At 41.8% G+C, this 24,158-nt stretch overlaps 4 non-coding genes across 4 annotated transcripts; all 4 read right to left on the reverse strand.

Moving 5' to 3' along the window:
- Nucleotides 1-1,809: 1,809 nt before the first annotated feature.
- Nucleotides 1,810-1,881, reverse strand: trnaq-uug (transfer RNA glutamine (anticodon UUG)). The gene has a single exon. It is a non-coding gene; the product is annotated as a tRNA-Gln (tRNA).
- A 2,342-nt stretch (nt 1,882-4,223) lies between these two features.
- trnaq-uug (transfer RNA glutamine (anticodon UUG)) lies at nt 4,224-4,295 on the reverse strand. Its single transcript has one exon. It is a non-coding gene; the product is annotated as a tRNA-Gln (tRNA).
- Nucleotides 4,296-5,943: 1,648 nt separating this feature from the next.
- On the reverse strand, nt 5,944-6,015 carry trnaq-uug (transfer RNA glutamine (anticodon UUG)). The gene has a single exon. It is a non-coding gene; the product is annotated as a tRNA-Gln (tRNA).
- Nucleotides 6,016-7,655: 1,640 nt separating this feature from the next.
- On the reverse strand, nt 7,656-7,727 carry trnaq-uug (transfer RNA glutamine (anticodon UUG)). The gene has a single exon. It is a non-coding gene; the product is annotated as a tRNA-Gln (tRNA).
- Nucleotides 7,728-24,158: the final 16,431 nt, after the last annotated feature.

A 24,158-nucleotide genomic window follows, 5' to 3' on the forward strand; every position in this document is an offset into this window, starting at 1 on the left:
CAGTTTTGGTATTTTTGATCACAGACGCCACTTAAGTTTCAATATGATGGACCTTTTGTTGATGTCAAGAGACTTTTGAGAATAAAAACAGGTTCCACCGAGACTTGAACTCGGATTACTGGATTCAGAGTCCAGAGTGCTGACCATTACACCATGGAACCATATAAGTTCTGTCACAAACAGTGATCCTGGAATGTCTGGTAATTCTTGGAATACTCTTTCCCTTGTGAATGACAAATAATTTCAAGAACATTTGTAGGTAGAAACCACTGTATTGTCAGCACTTAGCATGAAGGGTAGCAGAAACTGCTCCCAACCTCCATTTCATGTTGTTTTGTTTCAAAATGTGTTGTTAGTTTTTTATGCATATGTTTGCTTTCTTTATATTCAGGGTTGATTTAACATTGCACATAAAAAAGGCAGTTCAGGCTTTCTTTAATTGTTTTGGCCTTGGACCTCCCTCAGTAACACATTAATCTCTGGAGCAAACATTGACAACAGTTGTTCAGTTTTGGTATTTTTGATCACAGACGCCACTTAAGTTTCAATATGATGGACCTTTTGTTGATGTCAAGAGACTTTTGAGAATAAAAACAGGTTCCACCGAGACTCGAACTCGGATTACTGGATTCAGGGTCCAGAGTGCTGACCACTACACCATGGAACCATATAAGTTCTGTCACAAACAGTGATCCTGGAATGTGTGGTAATTCTTGGAATACTATTTTCCTTGTGAATGACAAATAATTTCAAGAACTTTTGTAGGTAGAAACCACTGTATTGTCAGCACTTAGCATGAAGGGTAGCAGAAACTGCTCCCAACCTCCATTTCATGTTGTTTTGTTTCAAAATGTGTTGTTAGTTTTTTATGCATATGTTTGTGTTTGCTTTCTTTATATTCAGGGTTGATTTAACATTGCACATAAAAAAGGTAGTTCAGGCTTTCTTTAATTGCTTTGGCCTTGGACTTCCCTCAGTAACACATTTATCTCGGGAGCAAACATTGACAACAGTTGTTCAGTTGTTCAGTTTTGGTATTTTTGATCACAGACGCCACTTAAGTTTCAATATGATGGACCTTTTGTTGATGTCAAGAGACTTTTGAGAATAAAAACAGGTTCCACCGAGACTTGAACTCGGATTACTGGATTCAGAGTCCAGAGTGCTGACCATTACACCATGGAACCATATAAGTTCTGTCACAAACAGTGATCCTGGAATGTGTGGTAATTCTTGGAATACTATTTCCCTTGTGAATGACAAATAATTTCAAGAACTTTTGTAGGTAGAAACCACTGTATTGTCAGCACTTAGCATGAAGGGTAGCAGAAACTGCTCCCAACCTCCATTTCATGTTGTTTTGTTTCAAAATGTGTTGTTAGTTTTTTATGCATATGTTTGTGTTTGCTTTCTTTATATTCAGGGTTGATTTAACATTGCACATAAAAAAGGCAGTTCAGGCTTTCTTTAATTGTTTTGGCCTTGGACCTCCCTCAATAACACATTTATCTTTGGAGCAAACATTGACAACAGTTGTTCAGTTTTGGTATTTTTGATCACAGACGCCACTTAAGTTTCAATATGATGGACCTTTTGTTGATGTCAAGAGACTTCTGAGAATAAACAGGATCACTGGATTCAGAGTCCAGAGTGCTAACCATTACACCATGGACCCATACGCCTTCTGTCACAAACAGTGGTCCTGGAATTTTTTAATCACGGACGTCACTGAAGTTTCGTTTTGTGAATAAATGTTTGCATTTGTCCAATAGAACTTTTGTTGATGTCAAGAGACTTTTAAGAATAAGCAGGTTCCACCGAGACTTGAACTCGGATCACTGGATTCAAAGTCCAGAGTGCTGACCATTACACCATGGAACCATACAAGTTCTGCCACAAACAGTGATCCTGGAATGTGTGGTAATTCTTGGAATACTATTTCCCTTGTGAATGACAAATAATTTCAAGAACGTTTGTAGGTAGAAACCACTGTATTGTCAGCACTTAGCATGAAGGGTAGCAGAAACTGCTCCCAACCTCCATTTCATGTTGTTTTGTTTCAAAATGTGTTGTTAGTTTTTTATGCATATGTTTGTGTTTGCTTTCTTTATATTCAGGGTTGATTTAACATTGCACATAAAAAAGGTAGTTCAGGCTTTCTTTAATTGTTTTGGCCTTGGACCTCCCTCAATAACACATTTATCTCTGGAGCAAACATTGACAACATTTGTTCAGTTTTGGTATTTTTGATCACAGACGCCACTTAAGTTTCAATATGATGGACCTTTTGTTGATGTCAAGAGACTTCTGAGAATAAACAGGATCACTGGATTCAGAGTCCAGAGTGCTAACCATTACACCATGGACACATACGCTTTCTGTCACAAACAGTGGTCCTGGAATTTTTTAATCACGGACGTCACTGAAGTTTCGTTTTGTGAATAAATGTTTGCATTTGTCCAATAGAACTTTTGTTGATGTCAAGAGACTTTTAAGAATAAGCAGGTTCCACTGAGACTTGGACTCGGATCACTGGATTCAAAGTCCAGAGTGCTGACCATTACACCATGGAACCATATAAGTTCTGTCACAAACAGTGATCCTGGAATGTGTGGTAATTCTTGGAATACTATTTTCCTTGTGAATGACAAATAATTTCAAGAACTTTTGTAGGTAGAAACCACTGTATTGTCAGCACTTAGCATGAAGGGTAGCAGAAACTGCTCCCAACCTCCATTTCATGTTGTTTTGTTTCAAAATGTGTTGTTAGTTTTTTATGCATATGTTTGCTTTCTTTATATTCAGGGTTGATTTAACATTGCACATAAAAAAGGTAGTTCAGGCTTTCTTTAATTGTTTTGGCCTTGGACCTCCCTCAATAATACATTTATCTCTGGAGCAAACATTGACAACAGTTGTTCAGTTTTGGTATTTTTGATCACAGACGCCACTTAAGTTTCAATATGATGGACCTTTTGTTGATGTCAAGAGACTTTTGAGAATAAAAACAGGTTCCACCGAGACTCGAACTCGGATTACTGGATTCAGGGTCCAGAGTGCTGACCATTACACCATGGAACCATACAAGTTCTGTCACAAACAGTGATCCTGGAATGTCAGGTAATTCTTGGAATACTATTTCCCTTGTGAATGACAAATAATTTCAAGAACTTTTGTAGGTAGAAACCACTGTATTGTCAGCACTTAGCATGAAGGGTAGCAGAAACTGCTCCCAACCTCCATTTCATGTTGTTTTGTTTCAAAATGTGTTGTTAGTTTTTTATGCATATGTTTGTGTTTGCTTTCTTTATATTCAGGGTTGATTTAACATTGCACATAAAAAAGGTAGTTCAGGCTTTCTTTAATTGTTTTGGCCTTGGACCTCCCTCAATAACACATTTTTCTTTGGAGCAAACATTGACAACAGTTGTTCAGTTGTTCAGTTTTGGTATTTTTGATCACAGACGCCACTTAAGTTTCAATATGATGGACCTTTTGTTGATGTCAAGAGACTTTTGAGAATAAAAACAGGCTCCACCGAGACTCGAACTCGGATTACTGGATTCAGAGTCCAGAGTGCTGACCATTACACCATGGAACCATATACTGCCAGTCACAAACAGTGATCCTGGAATGTGTGGTAATTCTTGGAATACTATTTCCCTTGTGAATGACAAATAATTTCAAGAACTTTTGTAGGTAGAAACCACTGTATTGTCAGCACTTAGCATGAAGGGTAGCAGAAACTGCTCCCAACCTCCATTTCATGTTGTTTTGTCTCAAAATGTGTTGTTAGTTTTTTATGCATATGTTTGTGTTTGCTTTCTTTATATTCAGGGTTGATTTAACATTGCACATAAAAAAGGTAGTTCAGGCTTTCTTTAATTGTTTTGGCCTTGGACCTCCCTCAATAACACATTTATCTCTGGAGCAAACATTGACAACATTTGTTCAGTTTTGGTATTTTTGATCACAGACGCCACTTAAGTTTCAATATGATGGACCTTTTGTTGATGTCAAGAGACTTCTGAGAATAAACAGGATCACTGGATTCAGAGTCCAGAGTGCTAACCATTACACCATGGACACATTCGCTTTCTGTCACAAACAGTGGTCCTGGAATTTTTTAATCACGGACGTCACTGAAGTTTCGTTTTGTGAATAAATGTTTGCATTTGTCCAATAGAACTTTTGTTGATGTCAAGAGACTTTTAAGAATAAGCAGGTTCCACCGAGACTTGAACTCGGATCACTGGATTCAAAGTCCAGAGTGCTGACCATTACACCATGGAACCACATAAGTTCTGTCACAAACAGTGATCCTGGAATGTGTGGTAATTCTTGGAATACTATTTCCCTTGTGAATGACAAATAATTTCAAGAACTTTTGTAGGTAGAAACCACTGTATTGTCAGCACTTAGCATGAAGGGTAGCAGAAACTGCTCCCAACCTCCATTTCATGTTGTTTTGTTTCAAAATGTGTTGTTAGTTTTTTATGCATATGTTTGCTTTCTTTATATTCAGGGTTGATTTAACATTGCACATAAAAAAGGTAGTTCAGGCTTTCTTTAATTGTTTTGGCCTTGGACCTCCCTCAATAATACATTTATCTCTGGAGCAAACATTGACAACAGTTGTTCAGTTTTGGTATTTTTGATCACAGACGCCACTTAAGTTTCAATATGATGGACCTTTTGTTGATGTCAAGAGACTTTTGAGAATAAAAACAGGTTCCACCGAGACTCGAACTCGGATTACTGGATTCAGGGTCCAGAGTGCTGACCATTACACCATGGAACCATATAAGTTCTGTCACAAACAGTGATCCTGGAATGTCAGGTAATTCTTGGAATACTATTTCCCTTGTGAATGACAAATAATTTCAAGAACTTTTGTAGGTAGAAACCACTGTATTGTCAGCACTTAGCATGAAGGGTAGCAGAAACTGCTCCCAACCTCCATTTCATGTTGTTTTGTTTCAAAATGTGTTGTTAGTTTTTTATGCATATGTTTGTGTTTGCTTTCTTTATATTCAGGGTTGATTTAACATTGCACATAAAAAAGGTAGTTCAGGCTTTCTTTAATTGTTTTGGCCTTGGACCTCCCTCAATAACACATTTTTCTTTGGAGCAAACATTGACAACAGTTGTTCAGTTGTTCAGTTTTGGTATTTTTGATCACAGACGCCACTTAAGTTTCAATATGATGGACCTTTTGTTGATGTCAAGAGACTTTTGAGAATAAAAACAGGCTCCACCGAGACTCGAACTCGGATTACTGGATTCAGAGTCCAGAGTGCTGACCATTACACCATGGAACCATATACTGCCAGTCACAAACAGTGATCCTGGAATGTGTGGTAATTCTTGGAATACTATTTCCCTTGTGAATGACAAATAATTTCAAGAACTTTTGTAGGTAGAAACCACTGTATTGTCAGCACTTAGCATGAAGGGTAGCAGAAACTGCTCCCAACCTCCATTTCATGTTGTTTTGTCTCAAAATGTGTTGTTAGTTTTTTATGCATATGTTTGTGTTTGCTTTCTTTATATTCAGGGTTGATTTAACATTGCACATAAAAAAGGTAGTTCAGGCTTTCTTTAATTGTTTTGGCCTTGGACCTCCCTCAATAACACATTTATCTCTGGAGCAAACATTGACAACATTTGTTCAGTTTTGGTATTTTTGATCACAGACGCCACTTAAGTTTCAATATGATGGACCTTTTGTTGATGTCAAGAGACTTCTGAGAATAAACAGGATCACTGGATTCAGAGTCCAGAGTGCTAACCATTACACCATGGACCCATACGCTTTCTGTCACAAACAGTGGTCCTGGAATTTTTTAATCACGGACGTCACTGAAGTTTCGTTTTGTGAATAAATGTTTGCATTTGTCCAATAGAACTTTTGTTGATGTCAAGAGACTTTTAAGAATAAGCAGGTTCCACCGAGACTTGAACTCGGATCACTGGATTCAAAGTCCAGAGTGCTGACCATTACACCATGGAACCACATAAGTTCTGTCACAAACAGTGATCCTGGAATGTGTGGTAATTCTTGGAATACTATTTCCCTTGTGAATGACAAATAATTTCAAGAACTTTTGTAGGTAGAAACCACTGTATTGTCAGCACTTAGCATGAAGGGTAGCAGAAACTGCTCCCAACCTCCATTTCATGTTGTTTTGTTTCAAAATGTGTTGTTAGTTTTTTATGCATATGTTTGCTTTCTTTATATTCAGGGTTGATTTAACATTGCACATAAAAAAGGTAGTTCAGGCTTTCTTTAATTGTTTTGGCCTTGGACCTCCCTCAATAATACATTTATCTCTGGAGCAAACATTGACAACAGTTGTTCAGTTTTGGTATTTTTGATCACAGACGCCACTTAAGTTTCAATATGATGGACCTTTTGTTGATGTCAAGAGACTTTTGAGAATAAAAACAGGTTCCACCGAGACTCGAACTCGGATTACTGGATTCAGGGTCCAGAGTGCTGACCATTACACCATGGAACCATATAAGTTCTGTCACAAACAGTGATCCTGGAATGTCAGGTAATTCTTGGAATACTATTTCCCTTGTGAATGAAAAATAATTTCAAGAACTTTTGTAGGTAGAAACCACTGTATTGTCAGCACTTAGCATGAAGGGTAGCAGAAACTGCTCCCAACCTCCATTTCATGTTGTTTTGTTTCAAAATGTGTTGTTAGTTTTTTATGCATATGTTTGTGTTTGCTTTCTTTATATTCAGGGTTGATTTAACATTGCACATAAAAAAGGTAGTTCAGGCTTTCTTTAATTGTTTTGGCCTTGGACCTCCCTCAATAACACATTTTTCTTTGGAGCAAACATTGACAACAGTTGTTCAGTTTTGGTATTTTTGATCACAGACGCCACTTAAGTTTCAATATGATGGACCTTTTGTTGATGTCAAGAGACTTTTGAGAATAAAAACAGGTTCCACCGAGACTCGAACTCGGATTACTGGACTCAGAGTCCAGAGTGCTGACCATTACACCATGGAACCATATACTGCCAGTCACAAACAGTGATCCTGGAATGTGTGGTAATTCTTGGAATACTATTTCCCTTGTGAATGACAAATAATTTCAAGAACTTTTGTAGGAAGAAACCACTGTATTGTCAGCACTTAGCATGAAGGGTAGCAGAAACTGCTCCCAACCTCCATTTCATGTTGTTTTGTCTCAAAATGTGTTGTTAGTTTTTTATGCATATGTTTGTGTTTGCTTTCTTTATATTCAGGGTTGATTTAACATTGCACATAAAAAAGGTAGTTCAGGCTTTCTTTAATTGTTTTGGCCTTGGACCTCCCTCAATAACACATTTATCTCTGGAGCAAACATTGACAACATTTGTTCAGTTTTGGTATTTTTGATCACAGACGCCACTTAAGTTTCAATATGATGGACCTTTTGTTGATGTCAAGAGACTTCTGAGAATAAACAGGATCACTGGATTCAGAGTCCAGAGTGCTAACCATTACACCACGGACCCATACGCTTTCTGTCACAAACAGTGGTCCTGGAATTTTTTAATCACGGACGTCACTGAAGTTTCGTTTTGTGAATAAATGTTTGCATTTGTCCAATAGAACTTTTGTTGATGTCAAGAGACTTTTAAGAATAAGCAGGTTCCACCGAGACTTGAACTCGGATCACTGGATTCAAAGTCCAGAGTGCTGACCATTACACCATGGAACCATACAATTTCTGCCACAAACAGTGATCCTGGAACGTGTGGTAATTCTTGGAATACTATTTCCCTTGTGAATGACAAATAATTTCAAGAACTTTTGTAGGTAGAAACCACTGTATTGTCAGCACTTAGCATGAAGGGTAGCAGAAACTGCTCCCAACCTCCATTTCATGTTGTTTTGTTTCAAAATGTGTTGTTAGTTTTTTATGCATATGTTTGTGTTTGCTTTCTTTATATTCAGGGTTGATTCAACATTGCACATAAAAAAGGTAGTTCAGGCTTTCTTTAATTGTTTTGGCCTTGGACCTCCCTCAATAATACATTTATCCCTGGAGCAAACATTGACAACAGTTGTTCAGTTTTGGTATTTTTGATCACAGACGCCACTTAAGTTTCAATATGATGGACCTTTTGTTGATGTCAAGAGACTTTTGAGAATAAAAACAGGTTCCACCGAGACTCGAACTCGGATTACTGGATTCAGGGTCCAGAGTGCTGACCATTACACCATGGAACCATATACTGCCAGTCACAAATAGTGATCCTGGAATGTGTGGTAATTCTTGGAATACTATTTCCCTTGTGAATGACAAATAATTTCAAGAACTTTTGTAGGTAGAAACCACTGTATTGTCAGCACTTAGCATGAAGGGTAGCAGAAACTGCTCCCAACCTCCATTTCATGTTGTTTTGTTTCAAAATGTGTTGTTAGTTTTTTATGCATATGTTTGCTTTCTTTATATTCAGGGTTGATTTAACATTGCACATAAAAAAGGTAGTTCAGGCTTTCTTTAATTGTTTTGGCCTTGGACCTCCCTCAATAATACATTTATCCCTGGAGCAAACATTGACAACAGTTGTTCAGTTTTGGTATTTTTGATCACAGACGCCACTTAAGTTTCAATATGATGGACCTTTTGTTGATGTCAAGAGACTTTTGAGAATAAAAACAGGTTCCACCGAGACTCGAACTCGGATTACTGGATTCAGGGTCCAGAGTGCTGACCATTACACCATGGAACCATATACTGCCAGTCACAAATAGTGATCCTGGAATGTGTGGTAATTCTTGGAATACTATTTCCCTTGTGAATGACAAATAATTTCAAGAACTTTTGTAGGTAGAAACCACTGTATTGTCAGCACTTAGCATGAAGGGTAGCAGAAACTGCTCCCAACCTCCATTTCATGTTGTTTTGTTTCAAAATGTGTTGTTAGTTTTTTATGCATATGTTTGCTTTCTTTATATTCAGGGTTGATTTAACATTGCACATAAAAAAGGTAGTTCAGGCTTTCTTTAATTGTTTTGGCCTTGGACCTCCCTCAATAATACATTTATCCCTGGAGCAAACATTGACAACAGTTGTTCAGTTTTGGTATTTTTGATCACAGACGCCACTTAAGTTTCAATATGATGGACCTTTTGTTGATGTCAAGAGACTTTTGAGAATAAAAACAGGTTCCACCGAGACTCGAACTCGGATTACTGGATTCAGGGTCCAGAGTGCTGACCATTACACCATGGAACCATACAAGTTCTGTCACAAACAGTGATCCTGGAATGTCTGGTAATTCTTGGAATACTATTTCCCTTGTGAATGACAAATAATTTCAAGAACTTTTGTAGGTAGAAACCACTGTATTGTCAGCACTTAGCATGAAGGGTAGCAGAAACTGCTCCCAACCTCCATTTCATGTTGTTTTGTTTCAAAATGTGTTGTTAGTTTTTTATGCATATATTTGTGTTTGCTTTCTTTATATTCAGGGTTGATTTAACATTGCACATAAAAAAGGTAGTTCAGGCTTTCTTTAATTGTTTTGGCCTTGGACCTCCCTCAATAACACATTTATCTTTGGAGCAAACATTGACAACAGTTGTTCAGTTGTTCAGTTTTGGTATTTTTGATCACAGACGCCACTTAAGTTTCAATATGATGGACCTTTTGTTGATGTCAAGAGACTTTTGAGAATAAAAACAGGTTCCACCAAGACTCACTGGATTCAGAGCCCAGAGTGCTAACCATTACACCATGGAACCATATACTGTCAGCCACAAACAGTGATCCTGGAATGTCTGGTAATTCTTGGAATACTATTCCCCTTGTGAATGACAAATAATTTCAAGAACTTTTGTAGGTAGAAACCACTGTATTGTCAGCACTTAGCATGAAGGGTAGCAGAAACTGCTCCCAACCTCCATTTCATGTTGTTTTGTTTCAAAATGTGTTGTTAGTTTTTTATGCATATATTTGTGTTTGCTTTCTTTATATTCAGGGTTGATTTAACATTGCACATAAAAAAGGTAGTTCAGGCTTTCTTTAATTGTTTTGGCCTTGGACCTCCCTCAATAACACATTTATCTTTGGAGCAAACATTGACAACAGTTGTTCAGTTGTTCAGTTTTGGTATTTTTGATCACAGACGCCACTTAAGTTTCAATATGATGGACCTTTTGTTGATGTCAAGAGACTTTTGAGAATAAAAACAGGTTCCACCGAGACTTGAACTCGGATTACTGGATTCAGAGCCCAGAGTGCTAACCATTACACCATGGAACCATACGAGTGCTGTCACAAACAGTCGTCCAGGAATGTGTGGTAATTCTTGGAATACAGAAAGGTAGTTCAGGCTTTCTTTAATTGTTTTGGCCTTGGACTTCCCTCCATAATACATTTATCTTCGGAGCAAACATTGCGAACAGTTGTTCCGTTCCGGAATGTTTTAATCACGGACGTCACTGAAGTTTCGTTTCATTTTGTGAATAAATGTTTGCATTGCGTGAATAGAATTTTTGTTGATGTCAAGAGAATTTCGCAAATAAACGGGTTCCACCTCGGATCACTGGATTCAAAGTCCAGAGTGCTAACCGTTACACCATGGAGCCATATAAGTGGTCCTGGAATGTGTGGTAATTCTCGGGAATACAGAAAAGGTAGATCTTTTTGAAATAAGCAAAAACAATAGAATTAACTCAGCACTTCAGTGAATTTTACATCTCTATTGCTGGAGTGGAGAATGACACAACTTCCTGTGCATGTGATTTCGGAGTGTTGCTGAGTGAGGAGTCATAGCGAGAAAACGCTCTTTCAATGTGCCTCTCGCTCCATGTTGAAAAGCAGAGAAACTCCAAAAGCCACAGTTACAGAAAGAAGAAATAGAAACAAGAGACAGTTTGTGGTGGTTTCAACACAGCAGCGTTTTAAAGAGATTCAAACCATCCAGCATCTCATGACAAATCCATTGCGTGAAAGAAGACTGAACCAAAACGGAAGAAAAATGACCTGCTTTTCTAAATGCTGTGTGCTGTTGGCATTTCACAGACATGCCATTTCCTTCTCCTCCAATAAAAATATAAAGATGCGTTGGAAGGCTCCCAGTGAATCTATTTAAAATAAATATATAATCCAATTATTTTTTATATACTAGAGAGATCCATGTGATCAAAGTGTCTTCAAACATCTTTGAGGAACATCTGTTTGCAATGTCTTCCAACACTACCCAACGGGCACAAGAGGACTAAAAGGAAGATGGTTCTTTGTGTCATTGGTTACAATTGAATTTGTTCACAACAAAGGACGAAGACATGAGTAGTCATCGCTTGAAAATGTGGGATTTTCCCCCCAAATCTATATTGTATTCCATGAAGACGGCATCGGTGACACGAGAGAAGAGCTTCCTGGCGTCTCCAGAGATCGAAGACAGAGAGTTTCCCCCTCTGGTGTTTGGGCGCTTTACTTTCATTCAATAAAGCGCTGGTCTCATTTGAATTCCACCCCCCCCACATTTTCAAAGAGGACACAGGCCCATGAAACTATTTTGCTTAAGTTTCCAATTAAGCCCTTCTTTTTGTTGTTGTTGTTGTTTTTTTCGTCTTTTCAAAGGACACATCCGTTTTCTATAACCTTAACTCCACTACATCCCTAATTAGACAAAGGACATTGTGCCCGCGAGTCAGGAATATGATGTCACAGACAGGGTCTCGGGACGAGATGGCACGCTGTACTGCTGAACACATGTCCAGTCCTTCATAGGTTATGTCTTTGGTCTGATTTCACAGCTCCGCTCAACAGAGGACATTGGAGGTCAGTCAAATGTGAATCACCCCACACCATGTGTTGTGCTGTTAGACCTGCATTAATTAGGGGAAGAGCCTCGGAAACAAATTGTTTGTTTGCAGGAAATGCAACTTACAGTGTAGGACACTTCCAAGTTAAGCTACAACCTTCAGTCCTCAGTCCCTGGGAGTCTGTCAGTCTGCCCCCCCCCCCCGGTGGGAAAACGATTGATGCAGACAGATTGCATGACTGCTGACTGTACGCTTGCAGTAGGAGAACACAGGCGGCATTCTGGGCGGCATACAAGTAGCAGAACAGACCATTTGTTATTCCTTCTAGCCTGAAAACCTTATGTTCAACTCTTTAAAATGCAGTTTAGGCTAAAACATGGCTGACTGCAGTACAATATGAAAGCACTGACAGCTAAGCTAACCTTGCGTCGGTGTGATTGATCTGTAGCGGCACTGCAGACAGCTCCAGCTGGAGATCAAAGGGAAGCCTCTCCTGTGAAGACGAAGGCGAAGAGGAGGGAGGGAGGCTGGCTGGAGCTTGCGCCCCCCCGTCCAACAGTGCCAGATGTTATCCTCTCTCCGTGTCCCATCATGCTTGAAAATTGCACAGAGCACTGTAGGCTCCGCCCCTGCCCCCTTGACATTAAAGTGCAGCGCCTGGCAGGGCGCTGGGTTCCGCAGAGCTTTGAATCAGCCCTGTGCGCAGCACTAACTCAGGCTTAACCTCACACTGCACACACACACACTCTGCATCTAACTGCATAACCTCAGAGCCCTGAGTGGCATGCAAGTCCCCAGGCGAAGAGACATGATTCTCAACCACTAATGAATCTGCAGGCTGGCGGGTGGAGATGGAGGCAATAGTTTACTTGTTAAATTGTATATTTACACCATGTGGAACTTCTTATTCTACCTCTGATGTTTTATATTTGAAAGTCCAGCTAAATTGGGTGCTCATCACCCCCCCCCCCAGAGGGTGAGTTAATATCAGGCCTTGGGGCCTGTTCCAATGGCACCCAGACCTCCTCTCTGCATTGCCATCATTAAAGGCGTCCCAGTGCGCCATAGAGCGGGAATTAAGATAGATAATGACAAGGAAGAGAGGCTACAGGCATGACACTAGTTTTTAGCAAGGCAAACTGGCTCCATGTGTCCAGTCAGTCCCACAATGTCCTCTCTACCTCCCCACCACACACACACACACACACACCTCTCTGGTCTTTGTGCTCAAGCAAAAAGGCTCCCAGTGCAGAGCTGTCTGGGTGAGTCAGGTGTCTCCTCTGTCTGTCCTCCAGGGACCAGATGGGAGATGATAAGTGTCTGCTGGCAGCAGGTGGTGCACGGGTCACACAGACACTCAGCTGTTACTATTTTAATGCACCCCCCCCCCCCCCACACACACACACACACACCTAGACCTGCTGTTCTATCATCACTAGCCTCAGCGAACCAGATGGCATTTGCCCCTCAACCTTGACCCCAGAGCACCTGTAGCTCTGAAGATACACTAAGAGATAGAAACAACCTTACTCATACATGTTCATTCATTAAGCCCTGTTTGCATGTGTGTGTGTGTGCGTGTGCGCAACGTGAACAGTAACGCCATTGAATATGTTTTGGTGAATAGATCCAGATGTGACTGGATTGGGAGGCGGCTCAGGTTGCGCCGGGTTAAGTACGATTTTTTCAGCTTGGATACAAATTATAGCATTTCTAACTGTTTATATTGTACATTGTAATTAAAACGTCTTTTCTGTTCAGCGTTATTGCATGAAGTTTCACGCAATAGTAAATTTACAACCTATTGAACATGTAGCTCTTGCAGTCCTACCATGTGCTCACCTACAACACGACCTTAACCATTAGCTGCCTGTCGATAAATTACACCAGTACATGTTTACACAACCCACAGTGCTGCTCTGCCGGAGTTATGCTATGATTTTTCACATATTGCCTCGCATTATTTCCAAACGTCAGCTTCCTCAAGGTCGTGTATCCTGTTAAATCACTAACAGAGGCCACAGCCTGTCTCCCCTCCAGAGAGACTGTGGGGTGTGAATGGAAACTAGTCGAACTGTTTTTTTTGCCAACATTCCTCCCTCCCAACTCATGAATGAACAGTAATATAATATAAAGACCATGTAGCACCCCTCCCATCACTCCAAACCACCTCCATCCTTTCCTCGTGTCGCGCTGCTCGGCTCTCCCCCGGAGCCTGTTTGACACGCACACGGGCGTGAGGGAGCGAAGCAGGAGCCGCCGGCGGCTGGAGTCAGACCGTAAAGCCCCAGTCTCCTTAGTGATCCCTCAGAAGCTTTGATGTCGTTTTGACGTTAATGCCCCTCCGCTCAAAGCTCACTGAGCAGGGAGGCACTGTAAATGGGGGTCATTGTGCAGGGACAGTGGGCCGAGTGTGCGGTGTAAAGCAGGAAGGAGGCATATATATATACGATCAGCTGTTAAATAATGTGCTATCATGAAACATTCGTGGCGACATTAGAAATATATTACATCCACTGCATGCATGGCTGGCAAGTATGAGAAGCATGATTACACAGTATGGAAGGATAGACTGTGTGGATAGGAAGCAGTGACAATATCCAATATCCATCTATCCAATATCCGAGTCGCTCACCGTCTTTGCTAACCATTGATCATTTCGCTACTTTTAAAAACAAATGAATAATGTGAGTATTTCTACCTTTAGTTATTGGTACTGCCGTTAGACACTCCCCTCCACCTCTTCATCACCACACTGTCTTCAGAGAGTCATCAATTTCATTGTCTCATTAGTTTCAGTAGATTCATCAGTCACCACCACCGCCATCAACAGTGTCTGCACTGCATGGGGAGATTTATCTTCCTGTTTCTTATTACCTTGAGTCTCTATGAAGAGTCTTAATGATGAAGATTTTGTTGACTCACTAATGATGACAAATCATCAGATGTAATAAACAATTATCTTTACTTAATTTTGTTTTCTCCGCTTTCTGTCTCGTTTTGTTGCTCTCCTGGGTTTTATTTGCATCGTTTTAAGAATTCTATTATGCTGTTTGGTGTTTTCTTGATGCTTGTGAAATTAATGAAAATTGATGAAGTGAAATTGATTATTGAATATTGGTTTTATTTTTATTTGTATTGTTACATTTGTATTGTTAATTGTCGATGATTTATGTACGAAGGACTTTCAACGGAAACAAGACCGCAAGGGCTTTTTTGAAATGCTCCTCTTAGACAGGATGTTTGACTTTATTTGTACTGTAATACATGCTACTGTGTGACTGTACTTGTACTCTAACATTCTATCTAATAAATATACTCATCATCATCATGGGAAAACATGTTCGTTAAAGGTGGAGCTAAATTCCACTCAATGTCACATGGATTTTTATTAACTTTCAGCTGCAGACACAAGTTTAAAATCTTTACCCAGTGCAGTGTGTAATCTTTTATTTATTTATTTTATCCCCGTGACGCGCTCGCTGGCTCCCTGCGTGCATGTTCTAGGTTTCTACCCACTCTTCTGTCATATGTGAGATGTTGCTTGTAGATTTTGTGGTGCGACTGTTTTCGAAGCAAGGGGAGTGACGGGATCTGCGCTCTGATCTCGCCATAATCACATTAGCGCCGTTTGAACATTGTTTTTCCTCTCATCACAGGGATTCATGCTGGACAAACAAACTCAAATGAAATGCATTTAACAGAGGATCACAAACTGATGGACATTAGATATGAAAGAGGGAAGATTCGTTTCATGTCACCCGCCCACCACTGCCACCTTTGCCTTCCCTTCTTCTCTTTCATGTTTTTATTCTTCTCATCCCTCCAGTAACACAACCCCGCTCCTATCTGGCTGCCTCTATCATCCTTCCTCCCTCCTCTGTGGTTCTCCCTGCAGGTTATCAGGTCAGAGGGAAAAGCATGCCACTGAGTGCCCTGGTCTGTTCCTGGGAGACAGGACAGCGTCTCTAATGATAAATGGAAGCAGGCCAACGCTTAGTCACTTTTGATTTTATGTTTCTGTAATGCTCAGCACTTCTCTTAAACGCTATTATTGTGTCAAGAGACACATACTCATTACTATGATTTCTGAGCTCTACTCAACAAGCAAACAAACAGCACAAAACTGAATAACCTTCCATTAAAACGTTTTTGATTGGATTTGATTCTACTTTTTTTGGGGGGGAGATTGATAATGAATGAGCCAATCAACAAGCATTTATATTTCATTGTGAACCAAATCATCATTTGGATCCAGATGATGATGAGGCATTACAAGGCCAGGCGTAATTGCGAGGCCGAAGAGCTGCAGCACTATAGGCTTAAGATTGGGATGGCAATGAATATGAAGCGAAAACAGCTTCATACTGGAGGGCTGAAGGATTTCATGAGCTGGCACCATATCTGGAAACATTTTATAGAGGGGAGTAGCTCATTTGTCAGGGGACGTATGAGGATTCATTTTCATAAAGTCAGATCTTGAGAGTCCAAGTTTAAACGCGAGAGAGTATTTTTTTCCAAGCATGTATAGAAGCTTTAAATAAATTACAAATTGACTTGGAGCTTGGAAAAGTCAGTTTGACAGTGGAATGCCACATTCTCCTCCATCTTCTTTTATAATGCACTCCGAAATAGTGCAAGATAAAATTTCAAAAGACGACTCAGCGAACGTCTGCACAGTTATAATTTAGCCTTCAGAATACCGGTAAGCCAAAATGCAGCTTCGCTTCCACTTTATTTAAAAAGGAGAAGAAGAGAGGGGGGAGTCAGCAAGCCAAACCATCTCTGAATGATTTAGAAGCCTCTGTGCTTGGTGTGGCCATAATTATGGTTGCGCAAGATTGAAGGGTAGGATATCTGGAGCTGGGGCCAAGATTATAGTCTGTTCAGAGAGTAAGTGTGACGGAGTGAGCAAGAACTGGGGTGACACAGAGATAGAACGAGGGGACAGAGAACTTCAATGAGGAGAAGTAGAGAAGAAGAAAACGGAAGAGGGAGGCCATGATTGAACATGAGACCATGTTAGCAGGACTGTTCTGAAGGAATATGCTTAGCCTAAATAAGATGCTAACTAGCACAGGGATAATTACAAAATATTAAAACAACATTAACACACTACCCTCGGCCATGCGTCTTTGTGGTGAAGTGCTGTGGTATGCTATATACGCGAATCCATCCTTGGGACGTCTAAGATTCCTCCAAACATCCAGATAATCTGGTGCTGGAAGCACTGAGCCAGGGAGGGAGCTTGTCTGCTTCCATCCACGTATACAGTCCGAAATAGCTCGAAACAGGCGGCACATCAGACTGCGGCGGCAGAACAACTCTCCCCGCAAATGATTTCTCCATATTGGATTGAAATGAAAAGGTATATTGTGCCAAGCCAAAGCTGTCAGGGAGGGATGTTGAGCTTTCTGAGGAGACTTTGTCTCTCCGTCTACACACGTCTGTTCTAAAAATAGACTCAGATACGGCTATGTTGCATCAATTAAAACGAAGTATGCTGAATGAATGAGTGGAAGGAAAAGAGAACACAACACCCACACGAGGATATGATAAATTCTCCTAATGCAGAGCCTGTAGACACACACACACACACACACACACACACACACTTACACACTGATTAAAACCAGTTCTGTCCTGGGTCATGTTGTGATTGGTCGAGAGGAGAGTGTTTTATTTATTTTTTTGTTCAAGGGGGAAAACTATACACTGATACGGCCCCCTAATGAGTCCAAGTACACGAAGGGGATGGACACAGGCACACACACTTCCCACCCCCTCACCAAGGAGCGCAAACATAATTTATGAAACTCTAGAACTTTCCCTGACTTACCCAAGATTTCTGCAACGGGGAGGAGAAAAAAGGGGAGATTCTCAGTGACTTTGATGAAAACCAGGAAGGCCACTTAACTCTGAGGGTCCAGTGTTGTTTAGGCTTGGTTTTGTCTGAAAGACAGTGACTAATTGAACTTATCTGGCAGTTAAATTGTGGGGGAAGGACCCAGGGAGGGCATGCACCAGCAAGCTGTGGGGGGGAGACTTTGACAAATGGAGGAGATGCTGCCACAAGATCAATCTCTGATAACTTCCTTCCAGAGTCCAGAAATGCATGTAATCTAAAATGCATGGGTAAATTGTTGCACAAGGAAGTCATATTTATTTACTTTACATGCACAACAGGAATGCTAATGCATTTTGTTTTTCAGATGGTCAAAAGCATAAATTTTCCCCACCATTGTTCTGACAAATGTATTCTGAAACAACTTCGGGCTTTTATACCAGAGAGAGAGAGACATATAACTGGGTTTAACTGTTAGCCTTAACTTTGTTAAACTCAAGGCGTGACTCTGAATTTTGCACATTTCCAGAACATATTTCTGTGTTCTGGAAATTTCATTTGAGCCTTTGGTACTATGTAAAGATAAAGTTCACTTTAAAAGCAGTAAAAAAAAAAAAAGATTTAGGTTTGTTTTAATTATAAGCTCCTTCTAGCAGACAACTGCTGCTGTATTTCAGAGACAGAAACAGTTCACTGATCCATTGACTTGTTTTCAACACGTGTTCTGTTACACAGTATTTTATAATTATTGCATAATTGCCACATGTGACTGCAGAGTTTAGCCAAAGTTGTGTTGGCTGGTTTCAGCTGTTTTGGCAAAATTACACTCAGATGAAGACTCCCGTCTGTGATATTGACATGTGGATGCATTGTCAACAACAACAACAACGACTGGAAGCTCATAACCCAAAACTAGAGATGCAGAGTTCCTAGGAGTGTGATGATTAAAAATAATAATAAAAAGAAAACACAACAGTCAGAGTTGACGCTCATCCAGCTGCTGCACCAGCTTGCACCTGACATGCGGAGTAATGTCTCCTCTATAAATCTTGTCCGGCTGACCTTTGACCTCATGGTGCGAGCGTTGCCAAATTAGATGAAGGTGAGCTTCAATGATAAAAAAAACAGGAGAAAGGTGCAGTCAGCCCAGTGGAAACACAAACAGAAAGACGCGCCGGCAGCGCAGACCGGCAGGCGTCTGGACGACACCACATCCGACTGACAGCCCGACGCCTGTTTGTCTGTGGAAGCAGCGTTCACATTGTTTACGGCAAATCGACGTCTCCGTGAACACAATGGCGGTTAGAGTTTCCTCCTTTGCTCGCGGCCCCGACTCTAATTGCGCTTCGGGATCCTATCATTCTGGTGGGTGGCAGTTTCTGGTAGCTTTTGTGGTTAGACGAGGGAGCCAGTACCTTAGTCATCTAACCACCACCACTGATAATATTACAGTGAGCAAAGAAGACAGAAGAGGGAGCGGACGACTGACAACAGACGCAAGATGTGGCGTCTCATGTTGTTGTCTGCGATAATCGCGGACTCACGTAGCAGGAACGTTTAACTTTAATTGATTGGTCCGTCTCGTATGCAGGAATAGCTGCAGACACATGAGCAAACACATGATCCTTCCTTTGCCTGGTGGGTATAATAAAAAAAGCAAGACAAATAAACCTAAAATGGAGCATTGATCACAAGGCTAATCCAAAATATGTCTCGTAAGCCTTTAAAAAGGCAGCAAACAAGGTCATTTGACTCATCTACTTCATACCCGGGGGGAGGGGGATGAGGGGGGGGGGGGGGGGGGGGGGCTGCATCTCAGTAGACAGACCTGAGATCACCTAAATCAAATCCTGTTGACCGTGAAAACAAACCTGACTCTGGGTGACTGCGAATTGAGTGTGATATATTCTAAGGGAAGTCAAGCCTTTTTGAGCATCAGAAACAAACAAACACACCTTGCGAACCTGCCCCCCCGCCCCCCCCCCGCCCGCCTCTCTTCTTGCTACTTGCACAGCCCTCGCCACACCCGCATTGTCCTGCTGAATAGCTGCTGTGGATAACAAACTGTTCAGGTTACTGAAGGAGAAAAGCTCTTGAGTAAAGAGGAAGGCCGACAAAGGGAGTTGTTGTCAGAAGGCCCTCTGCTGTATTACATCAGAGGCAGATTCGCCGTGGGCTAAATTATTTACGTGCACACACCAGTATGGCTTGATGATCCAGACGCGTACAGACATATATGCGTGGACCTTAAGTGGCTCCTCCGACACACACGAGAGGAATCTGTTAAGTGTGTGTGGGGGGGGGGGGGGGGGTCCAGCAGGTCCCATAACAAAGCTTCAGTCAGACACAAGTATGCAGCCAACCATGGAATCAACTACTGCTGACAGACCGGCCCAGTCAGAGGCAGAGGCACGGAGAATCAGATCAGAGAAACTGGAAATATATTACCAAGCTGAAGGAAAGGGGGGAAAGGGAAGAATGGAGAGAGAGAGAGAGAACGGGTCCAGGGCCAGCGAGGCTGGGACAGTGGAATTGGCAGATTGTGAAACGCCAGAGAGCCCCTGCAGGTTGTTCTGTGTTTTTGTCAGCCATTATGTCCCATTAGTTCTGTGTGTGGCTCTAGTTTCTGGCTGAGATTAAAGTCTTAGCTGAGGGATACCTGAGAGACAGCTCTAAGCTCTCTCAACACAGAGAGCCATCACAGCACAGAGGGAATGGGCCTGAGGGGGGACGGGGGGGGGCGGGGGGGTTCCACTGAGGTCATCATTTAAAAATGCCCTTTTGTCTTTTAGTCAGCTAATATTTGACATTGCGTGCGATAGTGAATATTTGAATATTTAATGTCGCTCCCTGCAGAGCTCCTGATCAGAGCCTACTAGTTTAACAGTTAACTTGCATGCCAGAGATCAAAATGCACATTAGTCACCACTGGCTACTACAGACATCACTCAACACCTGACTTTATTTATAGCAGAAATAAATATGAGGAAGGACATTTTACGCAACAATTATGGTGACACCCAATTCTGCAGTTCTTCTTGGCTCTAAGGATAATTAAAGGGGACTAAAAAATGTTAGTGACACGAAACCTACGGAACAAGAACATCCATTTTCTCTCCACTCCACTCGAGATACTCAAACTCCCTCACCCCGACCCCCCAATCCATCGATTTCAAAGAACCATGCCTTCAGATTCAGCACTGCTGACTCTCATATCACTTGGCTGCAAAAGTGTTTGTGTGTATGTGTCAAGTATTTAAATGCAAATATAGAAATATAAACAGAAATATTTTGGGACAGAAGAAGAGTGTACTGGTGAAGGGGAGGGCATGCATGTATGTTGAGGCCGTCCAGACATGGCAGCGTCTGTCTCCCTCCCTCCTAGATGTGGATGAAGGTTTGAAGAGAGGGCAGAGATGGCAGCGGTTGATAGGATGGTGAGCAATGCATAAACATGTAAAGCCACACACACACACACACACACACACACACACACACACACACACACACACACACACACACACACACACACACACACGCACTACAGTAAGGCAGCAGTGTTGTGTGGTACAGGGTGTAATTAGACTGTCTGCCTGCACTCTTCCATGAAAAAGAGACTTCTGTTCAACGCTCATCTGGAGACCTCTCTAATTTTGTTTGGTGTGTGTGTGTGTGTGTGTGTGCGTGACTAGGTGTGTGAGTGTCTGTTTGTGTGTGTGAGGAGGCAGTAGATTTTGTGTTTTTAACATTACATTCAGCATATTTTTATGCTGAATGTAAGCGCAGATACACACACATACTCTCACATGCTACCATTACCTCGCACTCCATCTACCATCCAATGTGGCTGTTTGGGGGGGGGGGGGGGGGGGGGGGCAGTACTTGTCAGTGGCAGCTCCTTTGTCTTGTTGATGAAAGCTAACTCCCCTGCTCCTCCTCGCCATGCTCCTGCTGCTGCTCCTGCTCCATCTCCTGAATTGTGAGTTTTTGTCTGTCTTTCCTGCTGACGAGCCCAGAAGTAAGCGATAAACACAATTTCATATGAGTGTGGGTTGTGTAGAAGCTAAAGGTTTTGGATTGCAAAATGATATGTATGCAAATTACAGGTATGCATGTAAAGTAAAAACACAGAAAGAGGCCGTACAGAGCAGCCAGAGAATCCATCTTCGTCCACGGAGCCTGCATGAACTCATTTTGCTCACCTCTCCTACCAAATGGATTGTTGTCGTATCTAAACGAGAACGCCTGTTTTCCTATTGTCACCAAGGCGATTCGTAACAGCTTAAGTGGTTTTATAGAAATGCTTGGCGCAGACATGATCACAAGACTCTTCACACTGCGACAAATGCAGAAACTTTGATTTATTTACAGTTTATTTTCCGCATCAATCCTTAGCATCTCACAACTAGCTCTGTCACAGAATGAAAGGTTCGGCCCGCTATGATTTAAATAATAGCAAACGAGTAAATCGTTCCATGGCGACCCTTTAGGTGCATCGGAGCATTAGCGCAGTGGTAAAATAATGCGTCCATGAGCTCAATGTAGCTCCTCAGAAAACCAACACTGACGTGCCTCCTTTACTTTTTCGTCAGTAGAACGGGTTTGTCTCATCCCTTCGGTCTTATCGGGGCCCCACAAAATCCCTGCACCATTACCAATCGGACAGGTATGAAAATTACACTCCATGCTCCTTGATGCTGCGCGCCTTCTCCCCTGGGCCTCCAACCGAATCTTCCCCTTCCTTTCAGCCACACACACACACACACACACACACACACACAGGGTGGGGCACAGTGGTTGAACACTATATCCATCTACTGATTCAGCTTTGTCAAACAGGTAAGACACAAAAGAATACCGCAAAGACACTTTTGTTTGCAAACACAATTACACACAATGCTAAACAAAAGCACTTTGCTACTGCAACACGAAACAGGTTCTTTCCTAATGTCGTTTGCACGCACACTCTTACGCACATGTGTGCACGCGCACACACACACACACGCACACAGTGAAGTATTTTTGTTCATTTAATGCCTGTCAGTGAGTTATTCCCTCCTCCTCCTCCCATTAATGGAAAACATCCCTCTTGTCATCCAGGAGGGCCAGAATTGGTTTTTCCACCAAATGATCTTTAGCGGTGAGTGCAGTTAAATCCACGGTTAGCATGCCGCTCTAATTGGACTCCCACTTTGACCGGCTGGCTGGTGGCTGGTTGAAGAAGAGCTGTGGAGAACTCGCCTTGACACTTCCAAAAAAAAAAAAAATACTCCAAGCAATGAAACATCTCCTTGGGAAAATCGTGGTCAAGAAAAGATGGTCATGAATACGGTCATCTCCATCATCAGCACTGAATAGTGGATTGTTTCAAAGGCTGGAAGCTTTCTGTGAACTTTAAATGAACTCTAAAGGGTTTTGTCGTTTATATTAGATGCAGATGTCTCTGATAAAAATGCAAATAAATTCAAATCACCAGACGGTATCTTATGTGTTAAAATACGATCACATTGTTTTTCAGTCCATAAAGAAGAATTGTTCAAACAGTATTCCAGTGGTTCATTATTTAACTGCCACGTCAGGTTCTGGGTTTGATTCCTTTCCGTGTGGAGTTTGCATGTTCTCCCCGTGCCTGTGTGGGTTCGCTCCGGTAAACGTGGACTTTCACCAGATAAACTGAGCGGTCCTGAGGAGAACCTTGAAGGGGACCAGCTACTCCAAAGTGTGGAGTGCGAACTGTTAGCTGGGGAGGTGCAAGTTCATCAGCTGAGCACTGCCGAGGCGCCCTTGATCAAGGCACCGAACCTCACAAACCTGCTCCTCGGCGTGCCGTGCAGCAAGGCTGCCCATCTCTCCGCTATCTTCATGTCTGCAGGCTTATGGTTGGTTTATGATGGAAACATCCACAGCAGTCGTAAACCACACCTCCCACAATGCAACTATGACAGCGCCTCTTTACGCAGACCCTCCTTTCCTGGTAGCTGGTCACATTTTTCAAACTCAGGGCTTGTCTTGTCTAACTTTATGTGTCCGTGGCGAGCCCTGTGGGAGTATTGTCCACAGACAATAGCGCTGTATGGAGGACCGTGTGGGGCTGTGCCGCCCACTCTGACGTGAAGCTGTGGAACACCGGGCTGCGAGCCAAAAAAACCTGCTTCTCCTTCAGGCCAGCGGTTCTTCTACTTCTCTGAATTATCACAGTTGTCAATTTAGAGGACTTTGCTTCCTTGTAATTAGCCAAAACAAACGGTGGAGATGCCATTAGCAGTTTCCTTGTTGTGTTAATACATCAGAAACATCTGCTCCTTCTCCGCGCCCGCGTTTGAAGTGTACGGAGCTTTAAAACGATGGCTAACAGCCTAAACCTGCTTCACATAAATCTGTGGCGTTAATAAAACACTGCTGTTCCATGCATGTATATATTTACTTTTGCTCCAGCTTGCCTAAATGGGATGAGGATCTATAGTTTAAGATTTTCAAAACAAAATGAGGTTATGTTGTCTAAACACCTAAAGGAATGCTCTGGGG

Source organism: Brachionichthys hirsutus, unplaced genomic scaffold, assembly GCF_040956055.1.
Source record: "Brachionichthys hirsutus isolate HB-005 unplaced genomic scaffold, CSIRO-AGI_Bhir_v1 contig_410, whole genome shotgun sequence".
Taxonomy (NCBI): domain Eukaryota; kingdom Metazoa; phylum Chordata; class Actinopteri; order Lophiiformes; family Brachionichthyidae; genus Brachionichthys; species Brachionichthys hirsutus.